Genomic DNA, 5,606 nt, shown 5'->3' with positions numbered 1-5,606 from the left:
ATGTGTGGCAGTCTTGTTTTCTAAGGAGTTTACCTTTGTGTTTTAAATTTCTGGTTCAATAATTAAGAGTCTTTAAAAAAAAACCACAATAAGATACCATCTCACATCAGTCAGAATGGTGATTATTAAAAAGTCAAGAAAAAACAGATGCTGGTGAGGCTGCGGAGAAACGGGAACTCTTTTACACTGTTGGTGGAAATGTAAATTAGTTCATCCATTGTGGTAGACAGTGTGGTGATTCCTCAAAGACCAGAACCAGAAATACCGTTTGACCCAGCAATCCCATTACTGGGTATATACCCAAAGGAATATAAATAATTCTATTATAAAGATACATACATGTATATGATCATTGCAGCACTATTTACAATAGCAAATACATGAAATCAACCAAAATGCCCATCAATGATAGACTGGATAAAGAAAATGTAGCACATATATACCATGGAATACTATGCAGCCATAAAAAAAAAGAACAAGATCATGTCCTTTGCAGGGACATGGATGGAGCTGGATGCCATTATTCTCAGCAAACTAATGTAGGAACAGGAAACCAAACACTGCATATTCTCACTTATAAGTGGGAGCTGAACAATGTGAATACATAGACACAGGGTAGGGAAAAACACACACTGGGACCTGTTTGTGGGGGTCGGGGGAGGGAGAGCATCAGGAAAAATAGCTAATGCATGCTGAGCTTAATACCTAGGTGATGGGTTGATAGGTGCAGTAAATCACCATGGGACACATTTACCTATGTAACAAACCTGCACATCGAGACATTGGTCAATGGGTACAAAGGTACAATTAGACAGGAGAAAAATTCTGGTGTTACATTGCACAGCAAAGTGACTACAAATATTGTAATGTATACTTCAAAATATCTAAAAGAGAGGATTTTAAATGTTCTCACCACAAAGAAATGATATTTAAGATTATAGATATGCTAATTACCTGATTTGATCATTTCACAATGTGTCCAAGTATTGAAACATCACCTTGTACCCCACAAATATATATAATTACTATTTGTCAATTAAAAATAAAATGTAAAAAAAAATTAACATCAATAGCAATAAAACACATCAACATCATATATTTTCTGATATGATGCATTGAGAAGATACAACATGTCCTCTGTAGTATTATCATCAAAAATGCATAACCTTAATCTAATCATAAGATTCAACCAATCCAAACTGAGGAACACTCAACAATAAAAGTAGTAAGTGGAATTCAAATTTGGCTCCCAAGTTTCCCTTTCCCCAGTGTTAACCCCTCTTTTTTAGTGTGGTTGTAACCTTTAAATATGACGGGATAATCAATGTCTTGATTAGGTAACATTTTATGGCAAAGGTGATGAAATAGTAACTGTTATAATAATGTTACATTATATAAGAATCTCCCATAGCAGACTAGAGATTTATCTGCTGGCTTCCAAGAAGTAAGCTGCTATATTGTGAGAGGTACACATGACTAGGACCTGAGGGAAGCATCTAAAAACAGAGCAAACCCTTGACAATAGCAAAAAAAAAAAAAAAAAAAAAAAAAAAATTGGAAGATTGCAATCCTCAAACTGTTAGAACTATATTCTGCCAACAACCAGCGAATTTGGAAGGGGATCGCAAGCCTCAGATAAGATCACAGCCTCAGGTGACATTTTGATTTCAGCCCACTGATACCTTGAGCAGAGAACTCAGCTAATGCATACCTGGACTTTTGAGCCATGAAAGTTGTGAGGCAATAAATTTGTGTTGTTTTCAGCCTCTAAATTTTTGGTAGTTTTATGCAGCAATAGAAAATAATACAATAACTGACATGCACTCTCCAAAACTTTCAAGGTCATGAAAGACAAGAAAAGATTGAAGGCCTGTCGCAGATTAAAAGAGAACAAAGAGAAGTGACAACTAAAGGCAATGTGAGATCCTGAGTTACACATTGGGACAGAAAAATACATTCGTTGTATAACTGGTGAAATGTAAATAAAGTGTGTAGTTTAATTTAACATATTGTACCATGCTAATTTCCAATTTCTTCTAATTACAGTATGGTTATGTAAGTTAACATTAGGGAAAAAAGGGTGAGGGGAAATGAAAATTTTTATCTCCTTTTTAAAATTTCTCTGGACTATAACATTATTTTAGTAATAAAGAGTTTAAAAATAAAACCTGGATAGTGGAAAGCCAAGGAGGGTGGATCATCTGAGGTCAGGAGTTCAAGACCAGCCTGGCCAACATAGTGAAACCCCGTCTCTACTAAAAGTATAAAAATTAGCTCGGTGTGGTGGCAGTCACCTGTAATCCCAGCTACTAGGGAGGCTGAGGCAGGCAAATGGCTTGCACCCGAAAAACAGAGGTTGCAGTGAGCTCGGATCACACCACTGCACTCCAGCCTGGGCAACAGAGCGAGACTCCATCTCAAAAAAAACAAAAAAAAGCAAAACCTAAATGGACGATCAGGAGGCTGAGGGCAACGGCCTCAATAAAAAGACATAGTTTCCTGGTCCAGTTTCTCGACCTGAACCAATGTTCAGATGCAGGGGCCATTGAAAATAATATGCTAAGAATAGATAAGGCTCAAGGACAGTATCTCTAGCTAGTTGCACTTTCAATGAACTCCAGTAGTCAAGGACAGTATCTCTAGTTGAACTTTTAATGAACTCTAGTAGGCGCCAAGAAGGCAGACAAAATAAGAAAGAACTTAGAGACAAGGAACTAAGCAGAAGGTTATATCTGGGTGCAGAAAGTTTGTTTTGCATTGTGTTATTTTTGCTGACGTGGGATTTATGGAGTATAAATAAAGTGAGGCGGAGGCTCTAGGCGCGGCCGCCATGTTCTCTGTTTGTCTTTGTCTCCTGTGTCTGTTCATTCTCCACCACCCCCAGCACGGTCCCCAATATTCAGAGCCACTGCAAACTGAAATGGGACTGGGTCCCCAGGAGGAAAGATTTGTAACATCATGGCAAGTATACATGGTAATGATTTTTTCAGTCCTTCTCCAAAGGGTCCTACATCCATTTACTTGAGTAATTGTGCACTGAGGAAAGAAGAATACTTAAACAAGTCAAGGACTTTTAGTCACAGTGTCTGTGTTAATATTGATACTCAGATACCCAATTGGCATCCTAGCTTTCCTATCTGGTATGATTGCCCCTTCTCCTAAGAGCAGTGAAGAGGAAGAGCAAGAGGATGAAGAAGTTCTTCAGGGAGAACAAGGAGATTTTAATGATGATGATACTGAACCAGAAAATCTGGGTCACAGGCCTCTCCTCATGGATTCTGAAGATGAGGAAGAAGAGGAGAAACGTAGCTCTGATTCTGATTATGAGCAGGCTAAAGCAAAGTACAGTGACATGAGCCCTGTCTACAGAGACAAATCTGGCAGTGGACCAACCCAAGATCTTAATACAATACTCCTCACCTCAGCCCAATTATCCTCTGATGTTGGAGTGCAGACTCCTAAACAGGAGTTTGATATATTTGGCGCCATCTCCTTCTTTGCAGTGTGTGCTCAACAGCCCCAGCAAGAAAAGAATGAAAAGAACCTCCCTCAACACAGGTTTCCTGCTGCGGGGACTCCAGCAGGAGGAATTCGATGTATTCACAAAGGAGCCTTTTAGCAAGAAGGTGAAAGTACAAGAATGCCATGCGGTGGGGCCTGAGACATATCCCAAAAGCATAGATATATTTGGCTCCTCCCCACTTCAGCCCTTCCTCACATCAACAAGTAAAAGTGAAAGCAACGAGGACCTTTTTGGCCTTGCGCCCTTTAAGGAAATAACGGGGAGCCAGCAGCAAAAAGTCAAACAGCGCGGCTTACAGAAACTGTCCTCTCGCCAAAGGCGCACAAAGCAGGATATGTCCAAAAGTAGTGGGAAGGGGCATCGTGGCACGCCAACTAGCACAAAGACTTTGAAGCCTACCTACCGCACTCCAGAGAGGGCTCGCGGGCACAAAAAAGTGGGTCGCCGAGACTCTCAAAGCAGCAATGAATTTTTAACCATCTCAGACTCCAAGGAGAACACTAGTGTTGCAGTGACTGATGGAAAAGATAGGGGGAATGTCTTATAACTCAAGGAGAGCCTGTTGGACCCCTTCGGTGCCAAGCCCTTCCATCCTCCAGACCTGTCATGGCACCCTCCACATCAGGGCCTGAGTGACATCCGTGCTGATCACAATACTGCCCTGCCAGGGCGGCCAAGACAAAATTCACTACATGGGTCATTCCATAGTGCAGATGTATTGAAAATGCATGATTTTGGTGCCATGCCCTTTACAGAACTTGTGGTGCAAAGCATCACTCCACATCAGTCCCAACAGTCCTAACCAATCGAATTATACCCACTTGGTGCTGCCCCATTTCCTTCTAAACAGTAGATACTTCCGATGGATTATTGGCATTAACTCCTGTTTCAAAAAAGTATGAATAGTTTTATGAATTTGAAAAAAAAATTAATAGCTGTTTATATCATTCGTTCTTAAAGATCAATCAGAATAGGTGATTTTTAAATAAGCCAAATAGAAAAATGAAGTATCTCTACAGGGTAGTAACTTGATGTCTCTTCCAAGCAGGAGAAAAGGAAGCTAAATTGCCAGCTCTAAGGGTTTCTGCTACTGACATCACAACACAGAAATGCAAGTGTGGTACTTCCAGTGAAAGCACATGGCACCTTTCCAGATGTGTAACCACTGAGAAGGGACAGTAAAACTGTTATTTTTAAAGTCAGAATGTCATTTTCGTGTGCATATCCCTAAAATTAGGGTTATTTGTACATACACTAGTTACGTTTGTGAATTTTTTAAGGTCTCTTCTAATTTCCACACAGTTAAAAACAATCTAGTTATCTTAAAGCATTGAAAAGTTATTATCTGGAGAGTGCAGAGATTTCACTCCATACACATTTCTCCACAAAGCAGAACCAGAAATAACTGACTATTGTGCCTAAAACTCTGTTTCATGTTAAAAACAAGTGCCATTAATATGGAATATCTAATAATAAATATATGAAATAATGTGTATGTTAATTAGCTCAATTTAGCTGTTCCACAATTCACATATTTCAAAACAATGTTATACATGATAAACATGTAAATAATTTTTGTTAATTAAAACATAAATTTTAAAAATGGACTATTGCTTAGAAGCCTAGAACAAAATATAAAGAGAAATATCTGACATTCGAAAAGAAATAAGCAGAAAAAATGATATAGAAGAAAAAATTCACTACTTTAGAAACACTTTTTATTGTTTATGAATGGCTTCTTGACCCAAATTTTTATTAACATGGCCCTAATAAAGCAGATTACTGGAAAAAATTGGGAGTGAGGACAAGGGTTATGTAAACATTTTATTTTAGGAAGAAAATATGTAGCAGAAACTGAATTTTCAAGACATTTACAGTGTGAAATCATTTTGCATTTAATAATGTACTTTATATTTTTATTAGGTTTGGGGGGTGGAGTAGTTTTAATAAAGTGCACAGAACGGTGACACCCACAAAGTCTTATAGGCAGGATTTGTGCATCTTGCTGCAAGTAACTCTGCACTAATACATTAGATCCTAAAATGCATATAAGGTGGACTAGCATCTTAACTCTGCTAGTTGA

General features: G+C 38.6%; 1 pseudogene; it reads left to right on the top strand.

Annotated features, from left to right (window-relative positions):
- Nucleotides 1–3,142: 3,142 nt before the first annotated feature.
- LOC104666097 lies at nucleotides 3,143–4,376 on the top strand (annotated as a pseudogene).
- Nucleotides 4,377–5,606: the final 1,230 nt, after the last annotated feature.

Source organism: Rhinopithecus roxellana, chromosome 7, assembly GCF_007565055.1.
Source record: "Rhinopithecus roxellana isolate Shanxi Qingling chromosome 7, ASM756505v1, whole genome shotgun sequence".
In the NCBI taxonomy this organism is placed as follows: Eukaryota; Metazoa; Chordata; class Mammalia; order Primates; family Cercopithecidae; genus Rhinopithecus; species Rhinopithecus roxellana.
The sequence above is the reverse complement of the archived record's forward strand: the minus strand, read 5'-3'. Positions and strand labels throughout refer to the sequence as shown.